A 21,997-nucleotide genomic window follows, 5' to 3' on the forward strand; every position below is an offset into this window, starting at 1 on the left:
TCCAGTTTTCTTCCTTATCTCTCTTGAACTCATTCGAGTAACGTTTTCACTCCACTACTCCACTGAAACTACATTTGGCAAGATCACTAATGACTTCGAAGTTGCTAAATTCAACGGTCAATTCCTAGTCCTCATTTTCTTGATCTATCCACTGCATTTGAAACATCGAGTTACTCTCTCTACCCAGAAGCACTCTCTGCATTTGGTTTCTAGGACTCCACACTCCATCAGTTTTCTTTCTACTTTATAACTTCTTTTGCTATTTTCCTATTCATCACCCCACTCTCTTGACCAGTGTGCTCAGAGTGCAGTCTTTAGACTTCTTTCTCTCTTTAATCCATTAATGATCTTATCCAGTCTGATGGCTTTAAAACCACCTATATGCAAATGACTTCAAAATTTATAACACCATCCTAGACCTCCTTCTCTTTATTGAATCCCAGACTCATATGTTCACCTGCCTACTTGAAATTTTTCTTGGATGTTTTATAGTCATCTCAATCTTAATATTCCAAAAATAAACTTCTAAATCTCTTATCCAAATCAGCTTCTTTCATACATCTGTGTATTCAAAATCATGGAATTATCCTCAACTATTCTCTTGTCTCAAACATCATATTCATCTCAATTAAATCCTGTAAACTCTACCTTCAAAATATATTAGAATCTGACTACCTCTCACACACTCTGCAGATACCTTCAAAATATATTAGAATCTGACTACCTCTCACACACTCTGCAGATACTAACCTGGTACAAGACCCCGTATTTCTTAACAATATCATTACAACAGGTGCTTTACTGGTCTCCTGCTATATTCTAGCCTAAATTCTATCTCCTTATATTCTATTCTAAAACACAGCATCCAGAATGATTCTGTTAATATACAAGTCATTTTCCTAATCAAAACACTTCACTGGTTACCTCATATCACAAAGACAAAGAAAAGATTAACATCCTTACAGTGCTCTACAAGGCATTGATGTATTGATGTAAAAAAAAAGTATTAATTTTAATATGAATTAATAATAATAGGACATATCGACATTATGGACCCTGTTATAATGCACTGAGAAAGACACCATCACTCCTACAGGATTCTTGCCAGCATTGGCTAATGCCAATCTAATTATGAACAAACATCAGACAAACTCAAACTGAGGGACAGTCTACCAATAACTCCCTAGTACTCCCCCAAAAGCCATAAAGTCATGAAAGACAAGACCAAAGAACTATCGCCAACTGGAGGACAAATGCAATGAGGGATCCTGAATTGGATACTGGAACACGAAACATTGTTTAAATCCTAATAAGTCTATAGTTTATTTAATAATGTTATGCCGATGCTTATTTCTTGAATTTGATCATTGTACTCAGATTATGGAAGATGCTGATAGTAGAGAAGCTAGGTGAAGAGTGTGCAGGAACTTTGTACGCTTTGAAACTTTTCAATAAGTCTTAAGTTATTTCATAATGAAACATAATAGAGAGTTGTAAAAACAGTCCTACATACATATGGTCAATTTGTTTTCCATGTAGGTACAAATACATTTCAGTGGAAAAAGATAGTGCTTTTTCTACTGAAAAAACTTTTAAACCAAGCTTTTGTGCTTGGTCTAACAGAGTTTCAAGTACCTGGCCCAGGTCTGGCATGTAACAGGCACTCAACAGTGGAGTGAAACTGATGAATTGGAAGTGCTTCAAAAGATTAACATTTCTAAGAGAGAACAAGCACTATCTCCAAAGAAAAACCAAGAACTTTAGCAGCACTCATTAAAAAGCGTACAACGAGAGCTCTAAAATTAAACTGTAAGCAATTTTATTAGGCAATACAATTGATAGAAAGTATGCGATGGGTTAGGGTCCTGTCATTTTACATCTTTTTAAAAAATATGTGGATAAAAACAGACTTATAGATACAGAGAACAAACTGGTGACTGCAAGATAGGAGGGGAGTTGGGGGCCTGGGTGAAAAAGATGAAGAGATTAAAAAGTACAAATTAATGGTTACAAAGCAGTCACAGGGATGTGGGACACAACATGGGGAACATGGTCAATAATATTGTAATGAGTATAGTGCCAAGTAGGTAGTAGAGTAATTGTGCTGTACACCGAAAACTAATGTAAAATAAAATAAAATTTAAAAAATGATATGGAATAGCTTCACATGGAATCTTCTAACTTAATTAGATAAACATACATATATTTGCATGTCTATGTTCATATATGTATATATAAAATATAGATTTTTTAATCTAAAATTTAATTTACTCAAGAGTAGCTCGTATAATAAAGTCATGTTGTGAAATAGTAGTTTTCAGTTTGAGTATTTTATAAATACACAAAATTTTTTAAATTAAATTTTTTATTTTCCAAATAAGATAACTAAAAGAACAGAAATACTACATACTTTCATCATCTAAGATGAAAAGATATATGATGTAATCCAGATGGGAAAAAGACTCTCTTAAAATAAAGAATATTCCTTTAAATTATAAAATGTCTCTTTATAAAACTCTACTGTTTTTTTGTTTTGTTTTCTGATTTAAAAAAAAAAATTTCCTTGTTTGCCCTTGGCTTTGCTGACACTAACTATGGACTAGTCTTTGGGTCTTGCATAGCCATTATTTTAGAGTCTGTTCTAGAGAAAAAAACAGGCTGCTAGAGTTTGCATAAAGAAGTAGGAACATTCTATTTATTCAGGAGATCTGTAATCCTCAAACTCACAAAGGGCCATAGTGCATGTCATACTAATACAGCTCATGTGTTTTGGTGTGATAACATCATTTGTACACAAGGGATTTACATGAAATATGAAGAAAGACCCTCTTATTTTCAGATAAATAATAGGATGAGTTAACAGCTAAGCCCTGGAGACCTAAAATATGAGTTCAGAATGATTCTGATAAAAAAAGCAAGAGAAAAAACTAAATGGTATTTGGGGTTGCCACAAATCTGATGTAATAGCACTGCTGATTCTTGAAATATTACATTTTTTCTCATACATATATCATTTTGTTTAGCCTGACTGATAAGTTCTAAAGATTTTTCTCTCCTTACAGCAGAAATGACAGCTAACTGAATACCAATTAAAATTCATTTTTTAAAGTTTTATTTGCAAAAAATATGATATATGTGCCAAGTTTCCTACTTTGTTTTGCCAAAGCCTGTTAAAGTTACTGATATTTCTCAGTCATAACAAGTTGCTTCTTAAGGGAAAAGGAAATTATAAATGTTCTATCTTTAATGAAGTCACTGTATTTTCTATACTTGCTTTATTGCACTCTAGTTTTAATCTCCAAATTTTTATTACTGTACCGATATTGGCATATATCACATCAATTTTCAAAAACAGCTTATTCCTAGAAATTTATAATGGTTTTGTTACTTTACTTTCTGAAGTCAATTAACCTGCCATTACCAATAAAATCACTGTTGAGTATGCATTGACAGTCTACTTTTATTGTTTTGGGTGCCCTTTAGACTACTACCTTGCTTTATATTTTAATGTGAGATTTCTAGTCTGGCAGAAATAAGTCTAAAGGCATCAGGTAATTTCATTGAATCTGAAATCATTTCAATTCTGAAATCGCCACATAGCCTGACAGCTCTGAGAGAAGTGATTGAAAAGAATTATTATGATAAATACCAAACAAAAATCAAATTATATGTATATTTTAAATCATTTATTCTTCTTTTCTTCAATGGAAAGTCTTCATTGTTCACTCCATTTTTCAATGACAAAATCTGACAGCATTAATATGGTGAATAAGGCCCAAATGTTGAATGATCATTGCTTATTAAATCATCAGATCAATCAATTTTTATAAAGAGTTTTCATCTAAATGTAAACTATTTTTCAAATGGATTAAAGAGTCTATCATAGTTTATTAAAAAGCATTTTAGTTCCTACTCTGTATACTAGGCACTGTGCTAGTTGACAGAAATACAATAGTAAAAAAGTCAGATTTCTTTAAGAAGAAACATTGTGAAAGTGAAAGAAGTAGTAGGGAATTATTAATTAGCATGAAAAGTGCTACAATAAAAGTAACCATAGACTACTATGACATCACTAGAAGGGACACTTAATGCACTGGAGTAGAGGAGCGTTAAAGAAGGCTTTCTAGAAAAACTGGCATCTGTACTGGCACAGCTCTATCTGCTATCTCTAGTCTATCTCTTTGCCTCAAACGCGTCAGTGGCTCCCCACCATTACAGGGTGTCCTCTAAGATCTTTAGCATGGTCCACATAGGTCTCTGTGGCTTGGCTAATGTCTACCTCAAAAGCTTTATCTCTAACCACTACTCCTATTCTTCCATCACCAGTGACAGACCTATCATGCTTGCCTATTTTAAATATTTCCAAGGCATATGTATCTTGTCTCATTCTGTGTCCCCTTTCTATAATACTTTCCCCATACCTTAGCCCTTTGCCTAACTGTCCTATTTGTCCTTCAAGATAATTTAGTCCACATTGCTCCCTTATTATTTTGTGTATATCTTTATTATATCCTTACGTTGTAATTTTTTTTGAAATAAGAATGTATTTGTTTGTTTTCCCACTAAGCTATAAGCCTCAGAAAGCAGAAAATATGTTTTATTCATAAATATATTCCCAAGTCTTAGCATAGTTCTTGTCATAGATGTGAGCTATTTAATAAATGTTTATTGAACTTAACCCAAAACGAGGTGACCGTTGCTGAAGGTTCATAATTCAATGTGGAGTGCTGGCTCAGAAAGAGATTGCTATAAGATAAGCAAACAAGTAAAGCAAATTTTATTATAGTTATACTTCATTTAGCTATATCTACTAACTTATTAACCTATTTTTAGTTCTTATATGTACTTTCCAGCTCTCTGAATTTATTCATAATAAAACAGATATTTCATTAAGTGTATGTATTCTAAATTAAAAATATAAAAGACATGCAAATTTACAAACCACATATATTTGTTGAGCATCTATTAAGATAGGGCTAGTCTTATTGGGATGTAACATTGCTTTGTTGCACTAAAAGAGAATTTCTAAATGCTTGTTTTCCAAAAGTTATAGCAATTATATTTTACCAATTTTCATGCATGATAGACATCAAAGTAGAAAGGCCAAGCAAGGTGTTTGTTTGTGTACAACTGGAGGACAGGTTGGGGCTGGAAGTACAAACCTGGAAGTAATCCACACAAAGAGGGTATTTAAAGCCCAGGGACTGGATGACATCCCTAAGGAAGAAATGGAAAGGAGACAGCTTCAGGGTGATTCAAATTATACAATATCTAGAACCAACGAGGAAGATCGAGAAGGTACAGCCACTGACATAGGAGGAACTCCAGGAGACAGATGAGGCTTCATGGGCATGTAACCTGTGCAGCTACGTAGGGCCTCACTCTCAAAACAACCCTGTCCTTGGTTGCTCAGCTGCCACCCATTCTTAGTAATTTTATCTTTGAACTTGTGTTTTGTAAGTGGTGTTTGATGGGATAATAGAGCGTGCGAGAGGAGAGAAAATATGTGCAATATATGTGTCCGTCATTCCTTGACACTCATTCATATTCATGATGCCCCATGAGCACAAGATTCCAGCGAACCCACGATGCTTGAGTGTTCAGTTAGACTCAATGCAAGTACAGGTAGGCATATTACACCTACGACAGAGCAAGTGGTGGTATTGGTACTGACAGCCTCAAGAGGCCGTGCTTTCTGTTCAACCAAAATTTGCTTTTAGAGCAAAAAGAAGGCAGTGGTGATCTAAGAAACATAAACAACCCGGGAATCCTATCATATCCTTTCTTACTTATGTTATTTCCCTGTATTAGCCAACTACTTACACCGAAAATAACCTAGAAGGAATGGAAAAGTTAGAGCAACTCATAGATCCTTTTCTTTTTTGTCCTTCTGTATTCATCTATAAGCCAAAGGAAGAGAGTACTGGTACAAAGTGTGCATGTCAAGAAGTGACATAAATGTAGTTGAGTTAGTTTTGTGTAGCATTTCCACCATTCTGGGAAGAATAAAATATATATGTATGTATGAGCTACACAGTATGAATTGTGTAATTTATATGAGTTAAATGCTCTTACATTTTTATTTAAATCTGGCATTGTACAATATAAAGATAAATGGTAAAATTCATGATGATAACTTTAATTAAAAATTTTTTTTTTACTTATAAGCAACATCAAAAACAACAAACAGCATAACAAGTTGAGAGAGAGAGACAGTGGAAGAAAAGAAAAAGTTTTATGATTTAGTACCTTAACTTTTTTTCCTTGCTTTTTGAACAAGGAACCCACATTTTTATCTTGTGCTGGGCCTACACATTATGTAGCTGATCCTGCCAGGATAATTTGATGTTCCAGAAGCCAACTGAAGAAAATGATTACAGGAGAGAGAGGTCTGTCAACTGTATTGGATGCTACTAAGAATTAAGGTAAGAAGAGAAAATTGGTCATTGTTTTTGGCATAGAGGCTATCTGATTAAAGTTAATTTTGTCAGTTAAGTTGGTAAAGTATATGTATATAATAGTATAACAATAGTAAGAATAAGGGACATTTATACACTCATTTTTATCTGTGATGCTTCCTGTTAAATGTGTTCATTTATTTATTCTACTTGTATTTCAAGAATGATTAGCATTTGTTCAATATAAAGTGGAATTGCCCTAGAACTGAAATAATTTAAAAAATAGGATTTAATTATATACTATTTATATTTTTTGTTGTGGTGGGTAAAAAGGTGTTATTTTTCTTTCTCTTCTTTGTCTACTCTGTTTTTATTTTTCCCTTTTACTTTGAAGATGCCTACACTAAAGGGAGAGGATTACTATTAGATCAAATTTAGTACTAACAAATAGCTTTTTAATTAAAAAATCTGTGTTTCCTACTTCGTTGGCAACATTAAAAATGCAGAAGAAATACAATGACTAAAACTTTGCCCTCCTCCATATTACATAAAAATAAAATTTCTAGTTCATTATGTAGTAGCTAAGTCCAGCCACTAGATGGCAGATGTTACCACAGTCAACAAATCCTTCATGAAAGGAAATTGTTTATAAAATCATTTAGAATTATGAGTTGTAGAAAAATCAAATTCTGTTGATTCATCCTTTCCATTCTTCCTGCTTTTGAAGAATTCATTTGGCGGGGGGCGCTGATTTCTGTGACAGTTTTCCTTGCATAGAGGTGGAAGGATTAAAGCTTTCCGCTATATATAAGATTGATGATTTTGAAAGCAATTCTGGAATCTTATCAACTCCATAAAATATAAAGTGGAATCACAAAACTGGCTAACAAATTTCATTTAAACTACTATGAAGATGAATGACAGTCGCACTGGAATGTTTTCAACCAAAACCAAATGAATAACCTCATTGATCTTGCATCTTATATCTTACAGAGAAGGAAATGACATAAAAATCACAAAGCAAAGCTAATATAGTTACTACTATGTTAAACTAGGTGTATTGCATTTAAAAAAAAAACTTTGAGATATTTTTTGTTCATTTGATCACTATATGGGTTATTTATTCCTTATTTGGGAATTTCAGTTGAAGAGTACAGTGAGGAAAAAGAAACCTGGGCTGGTAAAATAATGTTAAATCACAGTTTTAATATTGTCCTTCATTTATAAAAATTGAATTTAAGAATCTGCTAGATTATATTTCTAATTAACCAAATTCTTTTTATGGAGTTGCATATTGCTTATATTTTGATGGATGACTTAAAATAAGCAACATAGACTTGTAAAATGCGAACCTTTGTAAGTTTATAATTTTCCTAAGTTGGCATACTGATCTTTCCTTATAATAAAGGGAATTTTTTCTATTTGATCATTTTGTTAGTATTTAATTTCATTAAATAGCTGTGGATATCCTGTAGTACTGCACACCAACTATCTTTTTTTTATTTTTTGGTAAATATTAAAAGAACAGGAATTGATTGAAGTTTTAGAACTTAAAAATAAAGAATTGGGGTCAGAAAATAAGCCAAATTCCCTAATGGAACTCTCCGTCCATCACTCTCTCCTTGGTTCCGTGAGGCATTCTCTCCTTGGTTTTCCTCCCATCTCTCCAGCTGCCCATTCTTAGTCTCTTCTCTAGGTTCCTGTAATGCCTGCTTCTGTAATCATTTTGCTCTCAGCTTTTTGTTTTTAATCACTCTTCACTATTGTTCCAAACACTCTTGAACATTTTATTCATTCCCAATATTTCAACTACAATGAATACACTGGTTGCTCTCAAAATCCTAGGAGTCAGCACCACACAGAAATTACATTTAGGTTCTGGCATAGGCTGCTGAGATTCAAACTCTGGTTTGACCACTTAATGGGCAGGCGATCTTGATAAATTACTTTGCCTCACTGTATTAGTTTTCTATATTGTAATTTGAGAATGATAATAATCTGAATATCTTGTTGTTAAGTAAGAAGGAAGCAATTCATGTAATGCACTTAGCACAGCATCTAGCAAAAAGTAAGGACTTAATAAATATTCCATTTAGGACTTTTTCTTGGAAAGCAGAGGTGTATTCACTGGATGTCTCCACTCAGATGCCTTACAGAAATCTTAAGCTGATATATCCAAATTCAATATTAAGATGATATATCCAATATCTTACCCATCCTCAAACTAGTTCTCTTTCTTAAATTTCTTACCTAAATTTAGTCATTAGTCAGCAACGATATCACCTAATTTCACATGTGTTTTGTACTTACATCCTGTTGATCCTACTTGGTAAATATCACCTGAGTTTACTCCCGCCAGTTAACCCTGTTTATTTATTTATATCTTTTTGTTTCTTTTATTCATTAAGAATATACATTGCCAACTGTAGTGTCTGGAAGGTCTGGAGACATGGCAATGACAAGACAGATAAAAATAGACTACGGGGGAAGGCTGACATGAAACAGAAATTACAAATAACTTCTATCTCAATTTGTCCCAACATTAATGTCTCAACTAGATTGTTACAATTATCCTCCAATCTCTCCTCCTTCTAAAATATCTGTCAACATTTCTAGAAGTTTCTCTTTAAAACATAAATCTAAATCTTAAAATATTAACTAAAATAGCCAAACAGCACAGATTTTAAAAAATGAATATGACCAAGATAGCTCTATTTGAAAATTATAAGGGCCGTCCAATATTAGGAAATCCATTTCTGTAATTAGTTCATTACATTAATGAACTAAGAAGAAACAACACATGGTTATCCCCAAAGATATGATAGATGCACTAGACAAAATTTAACACCCATTCGTATTAAAAATATTCAATAAACTTCCTTAGCATGTTTATGTCATCCCCAAAACCTGAGAAACTTTTATGTTTAATATTTAATGTAATAATGATTTTCCTCTAAAGTTAGGAACAAAGATAGCTACTGTATTCAAAACACTTAGCATTATGCTGCAAATACTAACCAATGCAACTAGACGGGAGAAAGCAGTTAGCAGAATATGAGTAGGAAACAAGTTAAATTTTATTTATTAAGAGAAAACGTGGTTATGTATCTGGAAAACTCAAAAGAATCTATGGAAAAACACAACCAAGAGAATTTGGTAAAGACAGATTTAAAATGAAGATATGGAAACTAATAGTAGAATCAGAGTTCTGCTTAATCATTTCGCCTAATCCCTTACTATTACCCAATTCCACAATATTTCGCTGTGATCACATCAAAAGTTTTGTTATTCTTCAAACATGGCATGTATTTTTTTACACAATGGTGCCCTTTGCAGCATGCTATTTCCTCTGTCCATAGTTCTCTTTTCTCTGTTCTCTGCTTGGTGAAATCTGTCATTCTTCCAGATATACTCAAATTTCAAGACTGAATGTTTTTTTAGAGCACTTTGCTTGCTCCTTTGAGTTTCGATGATACTTTCTACAAGTGCCTATTAAAGCTCTTACACAGTTCTGTAGTAATTGGCTTTTACATATGCCTCTACCACAGAGATAGGGCACTTTCTTGCCCCAATTTCTTTAGTATTCCCAGTGTTTAACATGATGCCTACCCGCACCAAATGCAATATATTTGTTGAACAATGTATTTTTATGCACTTGCCAAAGAGAATTCAGCATTTTCTGTATAAATCTTCTTTTGGGACAGATGTGAAAAGAAATAGAAGCTAGAAAATAGATGTCTTGCAGACTTTGTTTGCTTAACACCTTCAGTTGGTTATTAGTCAGGACTCTTTTAGTTAAATGACAAAGATTCACCTTGACCTAACTGCAAATGGGCAATTCATTTGTTCCTAAACTCAAACCTTGGAAAGTGGATTTGGCCTCAGAGTCAGTGGGTTTCTGTCTATCTTTCTGTCTGTCTCTGTCTGTCAATCTGTCTAAATCTCTCTCACATGCACATGTATGTACACATGCGCACAATCCCGCCTATTTCTGATTGATGCTTTCACCATCTTAAGCCCGTGATGTCCATGAGGCAGGAACTGGTAGCAGATATCTCTGGGCTCATATTCTTATAGCCTTGTAACTAGCAAGGAACAGAGCTATTTTCTATCAGCTTCAGTTAGAAAAATTCCATAAGTACTCTAATTGGCTTGAGTTCCACATCTATCCCTCGGCTAATTTCCATGAGTAGAAAGGTGAAATATGTGATTGACCTCTGGTACCAGGCCCCATTCTGGAGATGGGATAATGTGATTAGAAGTCCCCATCAGGTCCATATTTTGGAATATAAGAGACACAACTCCCCAAGACAACAAAGATCTTGTCTGGGCATACAAAGGAATAACTCTTCACCATATGTGTGAATAGAATAATAAGATCAAATGTTGGAAGAAATGATATAATTTTTAATGACTAAAACTTTCTTATTCCTGATACATAAATATTATAGCTCAAATATGTGATAAAATATATCAAACAAAAGAAACAACTTGCCAGGAATCTTATTTAAACATTTCATAATTTCTTTCTCTTCTCCTTTCTAATTATTTTTAAAATAAGGATCCACCTAAAGAGTAAAATTTCCTAACCTAAATGTTCTAAGCTGGATAAATTTTGTCAACTATATTCTCTTTATTCTTTCTTTTGCAGAGCCTATTTTCCCCAAAACCAAATTTGATATTCAAAAAGAAAAGAAAAAACTGAAGAGAAAGTTTTCTTATCTGTAAATAAGTTACTGCTCAGAGATGTTTTGAGAGTAGAAAAAAATGGAGCAATGACTTCCATGATATTCACTCTTAACCGGATTTTCTGACAGCATCATAAGTGTTCCATGTCCAGAAAACTGGGCTAGCTGGACCAGTATTAGCACCCAACTCTTAGAACCACACTGAGAACTGCAGTTAGAAAGAGTGAATGTGAGGTGTTAACACACAGGCTTGGTAGCCCCAATGAGCAGTTTTCTCTTGGATTTATTTAGTCCACATGTATTCGAGTGCCCATTCTGTGCAAAGAACTGTCCTAAGAACAGTGATGGACAAGAGCAAGTGCTCCTTAAAAAGAAAATCGTGCAAAACAGCTGAGTAGAATTTTGAAATAAATAACTTTTCCGAAGCAAATTAAACTCTTTAATATAAACATATATTTATTTTCCTTATCTGTATTTTTTGCTTTGTTTCTTATAATGAACAGATATTTCAAGGGTAATAAAAAAATAATGAAATGAAAAGTTATTGTAAAATATGAAAGGGTATACCTCACCCGACATCATAGGTGTAAATCCCAATCATACCAGTCACTTGCTGGGTGAATTTGGATAAGTTAATTAATCTCTAAGCTTTGGTTTCTTGTGAAATGGAGCTAATGATTCCATCTACCCAATTAAGTTGTGAGTATTAAATAAGCTAAAATATAGCAAATTGGTTAAACTATGCCTGGAATATAAAAGATGCATAAAACAGGTTATGTTCATTATTCTTATTTTTCATATGAAAGAAAACATCATTTGAGGACTAGACAAACATAAAATGTAAGAACAAGTGGTACCTAACCACTTTATGTTTTCCCAAAATTTGCTTAAGTATGAATTCTCTAGACTCCTCCATCTTTACACTGAACCTTCTCAGAAGCCGCCCCAGAGCTCACTACTGTGGGGTCTCCAGGGCTGGATTGCTGTTGCTTCATATTTTATTTCTAGCAAAGGGGGCTGGCTAAAACTTCAGCTCTGTTTCTAATTAGAGCCTTTTAAACTAAGCGACACTCGTCACCATGTGTGCCTAATCTTGAATTATTGAAGCCTGTATGTTTTCCTGTAATTGAATCTCAAGGCCATCAGTAAAATGGTGACTTTTCTCTTTCGTCTTTTCCTGCAAGTTTCTTTTTCAAGAGTAGTGGGGTAGAACTCAGGAATGATGACAGTCTCCTATTTGCCTCTTCTCTGTTCTTCCTTTCACCCCACTTTCTCACACCCCAGTTTTGGATGGGCTCTGAGTGTCTTCTTCCACACAATGAGGAAGTTGATCACTGACTCTCCTTCTACTCAGCTGCCTTCAAAATTTGCTGACTGCCAACATGGGCTCTTTTGAGAAGAACCTTCATTTATTTCTCTTGACAAGATCTAGTTTTTTAAAATATACATTTAGTTTTATCCATCTTAGAGATTCTCAGCCAGTTCATATAGTCACCTCTGAACTTAAGTTCATTTTTCCCCTGACTCACTCTTTGGATAGTTTTAGAGACAGAAATTACATCCTTTTATATAACAATGCAACTTTAAAGAAAACATAATTCTCACTAACAGAATTCATAGAAAATAGAATTAATGGCTCTCTAAATACGGTAGCTACTACTACTAGTACTTCTATTAATGAACACTTAATAAGCCCTTACTATGTGTCAGGCAGGGCACAGGCATCATTTATTTAATCCTTTTAATAACTCATTGATTCGTCATGATTTTCTATCACATTTTATAGTTGAGGAAACTGTGGCTTACAGTGGTCAACTAATTGGCCTAAGACCACTCGGCTAGTGAGTTGTGGAGTCTGGGATATGTTTAAGCTTTATAGATTTTATGATCTTGTATCAGACAGAAATATAACCGTTAAATATTTCCAAGGTGTATCAAAGTCCATTCACAAAAGCATGGATTTGGCTCTAAAACCTATTTGCATAAGATGAACAACAAAAGCAGTTTATCAATGAATTAAAGCCTGCTATCTTTAAGCATAATCTGTGTTACCTACTATTCCAAGTTTTGGGGCTTCTTAGATCACTATAGCATCTTAACATTGAAAAAGAATTTAGAATCTGTCTACTTTAATGTTTTTCCAATGATGCTCCAAAGCTATCCATTCCAACAGGGACTGTTTGGGAGGAAGGGGTGGAGTTGTCTGGCACAACTGAGGTTGTCTGGCTACATAATTATTTGATCCTCCATATAAGAATGATATATAGATCATTTTAAACTGTGACTCTTCTGTAACTGGTTGGCAAGTAATGGATAATTCAGCAAATTTTATAAAGCATCCATTAAACTGCCTGAATGTTAAAATTTTCAAACTGTTTTGGTGATGGTGTGACTTTAGTTGTGTAACTTGACAAGAAAGGAAAATGCAACACTCTTCATGAAGGTTGTGTCCGGGACAAATAAACACCATGGATATTCTTGGGTACTCCCAATTTCAAACATTCAGTTCTTTTTTGCCCGCAGTCTATTGAAATGTCCTCCAAATTTTAGTTAATAGAAAATAATAACTGACTGAATTAAGTTAGTAAACATTATACACCGGACTAGTCACCAAAGATGAACACAAAAACATGTAAAATCACAAACTGTGGGGCTATCTGGTTGCATAAAAAAAATTATAATTACTCATGAAAATGCCTGAATGTCTGGCATTTTGAGGCACAACTCTGAATGTGGTACTTTTCCAGTTGTAAAGTTTTATAAAACCATGATAATAAAAAGCAATATAATTATGTAGTACAAGATATGAGATGGGATAATCATTATGTCCATATGGGCCATTATTTTGTCTATGATCAGAAGACATTTAAATTATGTTCGAAAGGAGTTAGCTATAATTTAGTGTATTATGCACCCAGGCAGAAATATGTTTTCATTTATTTATGCAACAATTATATACATATATGAATACATACATAACTGCTAGAAGTAGTTGGAGTATGTGTGGCAGGGACTGACTGCCTGGGTTCAAATCCTGACTGCCTCTTACTAGCAGCTAAGCTTGAGCAAGTCATTTCTCTTCTCTATTCCTCGATTTCTCATCTGTAAAATGGGGATAATAATAGACCCTAAATCATATTGTTGATGTAAAGATTAAAGAACTTACAATAGTGCCTAGCATATATTGTAGTACAAATACTTATTGAGGTCTGTTCTATGCCAGGCACTGTTCTTCAATCTGGGGACACTGAGGTAATCAAAATGGAGAAGAGCCCTGCCCTCGTCTGTAATTACTTTCTATTGCAGGAGAGAGACAACCAAGAAACATATACTATAATTAAATCAGATAACTGAAAATTATGAGTAAGTACTAAAAACACAAGGAACTTTTTCGTTTGTTTGTTTGTTTGTTTGGAGAATGATTGAACTCACCATATAGCTTGAGACTGATATTTTTTAATACAAGTAATATAAGCATGCATACATAAAAGTATACAGTATAGAGAGCTTTTGGCTCCCCCTCACTAAAAAACTTGTGATAATATTTTTACAGAAATATTCGATTAATAAATTGACTTCTGTTCAACATAGGTTTGTCTCTTCTTCTGTGTGCTCTCCAGGTTTTGTTGTGTTTTCTCTTCTCTGGGCACTCCATTTACTTCCAGCGCCGTGACTTTCCCACACCTTTGCCCTCCCTGCGAATTGCTGCACGCTAATTGCTGAGAAGGCAATGGAGTACAGCTAAGGAAGCTTTGCGTTACTTCCAATCTCTTCTGTAAAAAATGTCTAAGGTTGAGAGCTTTTATTAACAGGGTCTGCCTTTTCTTGGTGCTTGCGTGATACTACAGCTCTTAGTCTCTCTGCTGGTAGCACTACCTTTTGCTGGCTTCCTCTGAGTTTTTGCCCATTGTCTTCCATGCTGTCATAATAAGTTAGTTAGCTTAGTTTGTCTGGAAGAGTAGCTTTCTTATTAGAGTTTGATTGAAAGCAGATTTCTCTCACTGAACAGAAATGAGAATGCCATGACACTTCATATGTAACATTATTAGCCTCTCCTTGGCTGGCATGGCTTTGGAGGTTTACTGTTTAACACTGTCATGCCCAATATTATATAGGCAAAAATATTATAGTATAGTTGCTAAAGAAACATGAGGGCAAGTGATCAGACCATAATGTCTCTTGTTGGAAAAATAATTATTTGTTAGATCATTTATATCGAATTTTGGGATGAAAATATTTGTTCATCATAGGGTAGAAGTCTCTGCTATTGAAGTATTGTTGTGAGTCAAACACTTATAATAAGAATCGTTCATTGAAATAATTTCTAAATATTTTTCTAGTATCTATGTTGAATTGTAAAGTCTGAGTCAGCAAAAATGGAAGTAAATTTCCTGGCCCTATTTTAATATCAACATCATAGAGGCATGAGGCAAGCAGAGGGAACAGTCAGGATTGGCTCCTTCTGGGCAGCCCTTCTCAGAGCACAGATTACCACAGCTTCCTCTTTGGGGTAAGCTGGATCTTCGTGAGGAGTACTTCTTAACTTTTTAAAATTTTGCTTTTTTTTTTTTTTAACTTTAACACATTTTTATAAAAGACCATCATCTGTGAGATTGTAGCATGGGAACTATACCTCAAAAGGCAGTACTAAGTATTTAGTTACTTATGCAGAAATCTTTGAATACTCAAGATTAGTTTCACAGAAAATAAAAAAAAAAATTCATTATTTATAACAAAGTAATACAAATTGTACCTTCAAATTATAATTTAAAAATTTAGCATTTGTTTTGTTATGTTCGATTGTAAGCATGTTAGCTGTATTACTTCATTCTCATGATCCCTATGAACTAGGTATCAGTGTCATAGTAATTTCTGAGATGGTTAAACTGAGACATGGAGAGTTGTCACTAACAAAATTCTTAACCATTGGGTCTATCATTACCACATATAAATTTTAAAAGAGTAAAATTCAGGGAAAATATAAAAATTGAATTAATAATTGTATAAATAAGAGGTTTTATTATAATTAGAATTATCTTCAATGTCAAGTAATTCAAAGACTAAAATGAAAACTCCAAACTTTGTAAAAACATGATTTAGTGGGAAAGGTATTTGTCTTTTGGATAAGAGAATATATTGTGTTTTGAATTAATAGTTACCATGAAAACATCTTTATTGATGACCACAGTCTGCTGTAATACATTTGTTTGCTTGTTTTTCATTTTGGAACAATCGTATTAGTAAAGGATGTTTGTCCACTTCTAAGAGAGATGATGTCTTATAGTTCTCTGCCTGCACTGATAGGAAAGGGGTTTTTCAGCTGTCTGGCAAGTGAGAAAACATTGGCTAATAGGACCAAATAGGAGGTTGAGACAAAAAACACAGTTGGAACTTTTTAAAATATTTGTTTTGAATCCAGTCTCAGCAATGTCTTTATTTTACATTAAGAATTCTACACTTAAGTTAAAGATGTTGCTCTTTTCCCCCCATGGCTCATTGTATCATTCATTCTTGCTGAAATAATGGCAAAGTGATGCCAGAATGCATATCAGAAAGGCAAAGGAAGAACTTCAAGGAATCGTGGACTGCAGTGTTTACCAAAGAAAATAACAACAAAATGTGGGCTTAGAGGATAAAAATAGTTGGAAAGTTTAAATAAATCTTTTAACCTAGTGTAAGCAATTAGCAATTACTTTTAATTGCCTTTAGTTTTGTTGCTTTCATTAATTTCCTAAATTCCAAAATTTTAAAATGTCACCATAAATAAGGAATTTATGTTTTACACTTACTGTATTCAAGAATAATTCGGAAAGCATCATTCAGAAGACCTGTTAAAGTTTAATACGGATAGGTATATTCAATATCTAACCCCTATGGGCAACAAAAGTATTTCTGCCTTTTAGTGATAAGGAACCCTATACCAACCCACCTCCATTGCTAAAACCATGTGTTTGAATAATTTTATGTTATACAATCACTAGAGCATAACTCAAAACACAGTTTTGTCACTTACTGGATATCTGTTTTTAGGAACAGAATGAAGAGTGGGAATCCTACCACCCAAAGCTTGGCTAATGACCAACAATTGTCTCATGACCTCAGGGAAGGAGGGTGTTTTAAGAGTCTGGCAGAGCTGTGACAGGCAGGAAGGTGAGAAGAGACTTTCTGCTATGAAGCAGGAAGCGGGAGGCAGATCTTAATTTATACATTAGCGAGCTTCAAAAATATTTGAAAGCGGATCTATTTTTGTTTTTATCTAAAGAAATAGTAAGGATCTATCATTTTACTGAGACCTTAACACTTTCTCTCTAACCAGCAGGTTATGTGAAACATTTTTGCATCTAATATTTGATGTCTTCTTAATCATTAACCTGTTTTAAAGCTTAAAAGTCTGTGTTTACTCAATAAAGCTGAAAAAAAAGTTCGTGTTTGTCACTAACATTCTAATTTATTAATAATCTCAAATATGAAAGTCAATGTTACATTACACTCTGAATGTTAGTTTGGTAGATAGGAAGGTACACATAGAATAAATAATTTACTTAGGAATGAATAAGAACAAATGAAGACAAACAGTTGGAAAAATATCAGTTTTATCATGAGTAGTATATCTTACTTATTAGTATGTGCCTGAGTTGAAGGAAGAGAAAATACTTAAAATGTCAAAACATGTTTGCAATATGTTTAATGCTGTTTTCTGTTTCTGTGAGCTTACCTCATTGCTCCTTCTCCCATTACTGAATAGAGTTAAATGTCCCTACTAAGTATTAGAGCACTATTTTATAATTTGTCATTTATATCATTTTACTTTTTGAGGATTTTAGCAATAAAATGCATTTAAAAGTTTGACTGCATTAATAAAAAATCTAGTTTTGATCATATTTGGCTTAAAAAACAGTATATTTTATTTTTTAATTCCAAAAGCAATACATAAATTTACCAGGAAGTGTTACATATCAGTAAAGCAGACATCTTTATCTTGTTACTGCTTCAAATGAGAATGAATTTAAAACTTAACCTTCAAAACAGTCAGTGATTTTTTTCTTCATTCTTTTCTTTCTTTCTTTCTTTCTTTTTTTTTTATTTAGAATAATAAAGTGCTGGTATCTACATTTTATAAACTATAAGATGCCTTTCCCATCTTTTTCATGTTTATCCTGTATTAATCCTTTATCTCTTTCATTGGAATCTAAAAATAAAATGTTTTTTAACTTTTACAGCTGGCATCATTTTTTAAAGTAAGATTTTTTTGAGCCAAAATGCTAGTCCAAAAGCAGACTGGTCTTGGGGTGTGGAGTCAAAACCACCAGTAGCATGGCTAGATAGAAAAGATAACATGCCCATCATCCCTAAGTTTAAAACGTTTTTATACATAAGTAAGGTTTGAAAGGGGACGAATGAGGCAGTCTGAAAGAAATTACATTAGCTATAGGCAGAGGGGTAGGAGAAGGTGATGTGGGTCCAGCTCTAGACAGGTACAGAGTCTGAAAAAAAGGAATGTCCACTCCTGTGTATTGACTATGGGCAGCCGTCCAGAAAGCCCACGTGTAAATAAGAAGAGGAGGCTCCTGGATTTCGATAGTGCCTGGCTAAAATAATATGAAGTTCCAACAGGCAATGGAAGGAATGTGAGCAATCTTTTATTTGGCCAGCAGCCATTAACAGACTAACAGTTCTGTCTCCTTCTCTCATTCTCCAGTCACTGTAATTTAATTTAGAACGCTTCGACATTTCCTCCTTGTCAGAAAAAAGAATGTTTTATTTATTTCAAATGAGTCAATAGATCTACCTCAGTAAAGGGGAAAAATGAGAAAGAGAAACTAACAAAGAAGAAAAAATGAAGAAGGAGGAAGAAGAAATACTGGCAGCATTCATAAATAAATACCCATAGCATAATGAGTATAACCAAGATATTTCCCACTATTACAAATAAACACCACCAATAAGGTTTTAGACCATAACCTTCCTGATAGTTTTCTATCTATTTATAAGTAGATATGCAATTTTTCTTTACTTAGACATAGGCATGTTTCTCTATATGTTTATGCTTTTCAATTAATGTATTGTGGACATGTTAGTATATAGAAATCTAAGTGACCATTTTTAAATGTTGAATGTATGGATGTACAACAAATTATTTAACCATCTCTTCTTAAAAGATGTTTAGGACATTTTTTTAGGTCTTTTTATGCTGACAATAATGAATAAACCTATTTTTACATACAACTTTGCAAAATTATCTAAATAGTTCCTTAAAACAAATTTGAAAGAAATTAAGTTTTAAAGAAATTACGTTTTAAAAAGTATATGCACTAAAAACAAAACAAAACAAACAAACAAACAGAAAAACAGGTATACACATTCAAAAATCTTTCTGAAAGTCTATACCAATTTACACCTTTACCATTAGTGAAGAAAATTTGTTTATACATACCTTCAGCATCGCTAAAATTTATCTATCTTTTATATTGCTCTCAGGAAATCACTTTGTAAAAGTCTGGGAAAGGAGAAAGCAAAGAAAGAAAGAATGTCCCTAAAACTACATAATCCTTCAGTCTATGCAGCACTGAACTCATGACGTACACCAATTTTTAGTTTATACTTTTAATATATCCTGGGGCAGTTCTTCAACCTCTTCTAAAAAATTCAATTTTAATTTTTATATGTCCACATCCTTTCACATATGATTTGGACAGATGCAGACTATTGAATATAGTGTAAGCAACTTTCTTAGTGCTTCCTTTGAGCTATTTCATAGTTCCTGCTTTAACAGGCAGGAGATAGTCAAGAAATAATGATTCAGCTATTTCTTAAAGATTTCACAATTCTACATTCAATAAAGAAAATGTGCATTCTTGGAAGGTATGGTATTTTTGTAGTTTTAATGTCAGCTCCTATGAAGGGCTTGGACATATCCACATCCCAAATCTCACAGGATTCTCTGTTGCAGAATCGGCTAATTTGCTGACTTCGCAAATGGAATTTGAGCATTACTGTGTGAGTTACAGGCTACTTTAGCTGAAAAGGGTATCAAAATATTTTATAGTAAAGTTTAACTGTTGACTAAAATGGCAGCAATGCATTTTCAGTTTGAAAAAGCAATAAAGGAGAACCTTGGGAGATAAAATCTTGCTTATCTCACTATCTGTATTATGAATGCAAAAGGATATTACTAAACCAAAAGCATAAAAAGGCAATATTATGTTCCACACTTAATTTGTTTATTTAATGAATCATAGTAATGGATTTCCTAGTGTTGACCCATGAGGTGCCATGGATTTTAAAATATAGAGATAAAATAAATGGATAAGATGATATGACTGGAATATATTTTAATTTTAAGTACTTATTCCTAAACAGAAGAAAAGGCTGTATCAGAAAAGGTAGCCAGGATATGAAACATGAAAAATATGCAAATATTGCTACAAAATCAAGTGTTGGCTGTTAGCAGAGGTGGAAAATTTGCTCAGGATGGAGGGGCTGGGGCAGATGGGTATGTCTCCTCATCAAGGATTTGAAGAGGAGGGGAGCGGGTAGGAGGCAAAAGGCAAATAAAATATTTTGGTGGCTACTGTTATTTATTCATTATTACGTGTTAATAGAGATGCATAGATTTTAATATTATTCTTAGAATAGTAAGGTGATATTTAGGGGCATGGGAAATCATAAAATAACATTAATTTAAAAGTGAGAGTGAGAAGATAAAAGAGAAACTTAATAAGACTAGCAAAAAGCTTAATATAATGAGCAAGAATATGGAGAAAAGTTAAAAGAGAAAAAATAATAAATAGTAAGTATTAAATGATGAGAACAAAACCAAAATTTATCTTCACAATAAATTCAAATAAACCAACTTTCCCTATCATGAAACAAGGAATATCAAAATGGATTTAAGCATATATACATATATGCATTGTTTATGAGAAATATATCTGAAATAAAATGAAGACAAAGGTTAAAAAGAAAAGGATGTGCAGAATTATAAAGGCAAATGCAAATAAAAATGTAAGAAGGGCTGACAATCAATAAATCAGATAAAGCAAAATCTACCACAAATGCATTAAATGACACAAAAGAGTTATATTATGGTATAAGTTGTAGACCAAAATAAAATTAATATCTTTATTCACCAGGCAAACAACATCAAAAATATATAAAACAAAATCCTCCAGAAATACAAAAATAATTTAAACAATTAAAGATGCAATAAATTAAAAATAGGATCAGGAGACTTCTTTTCAAACATGTACAACCAAATGTATATTCAAAACGATTGTCTTCTATTGACAAAGATTATGCCTTATTTTCTTACATTATGAGAACATACACAATTATGAATCATATACTTCATCTCACAGAGAGCCACAGAGACCATATTCTCCAGTCAATTCAATAAAACTAAAAATCAACAACAAAATCATGACTAAATAACCAAAAGCACTCTTCTAAACAACCACCAGATCAGAATAGAAATCAGAGGGCTAATAATGGCAGGTTAATTTTATGAGCACTTCACTTCAAAATTTATGGAATTTTGGTCTTGAACATTTCTATCAACAAAGAAAACCTGAAATTTAACAATTAAGAATTCCATTTAAGGAAGGAGAAGACCAAGTTCTATTATTCTAAAAGCTGAACTATTTTAAGATTCTGGCTTATCTAGTATATTTAAGGTCATACCACAGAAAACTCATGGGGAAGCCTAGCAAGGAGTCAAGGCTATTTTTGACAGTTTCCCTGTCACAGGCAGGAATATGAGTCAGACTGCTCTAGCCCATCGGAGCCCAGGAGCAGATTCCCAGCAAGGAAGAGGCATCTCAGTCAAGTATGGGAGATTTGGCGGAGCAACAGGCACTCCCCCCACACTCTCCACCATTCATGTTTACTCACTGGCAGCTGGATGCATACTCA

This window comes from Pteropus medius, unplaced genomic scaffold, assembly GCF_902729225.1.
Source record: "Pteropus medius unplaced genomic scaffold, Ma_sr-lr_union100, whole genome shotgun sequence".
NCBI classification, from domain to species: Eukaryota; Metazoa; Chordata; class Mammalia; order Chiroptera; family Pteropodidae; genus Pteropus; species Pteropus medius.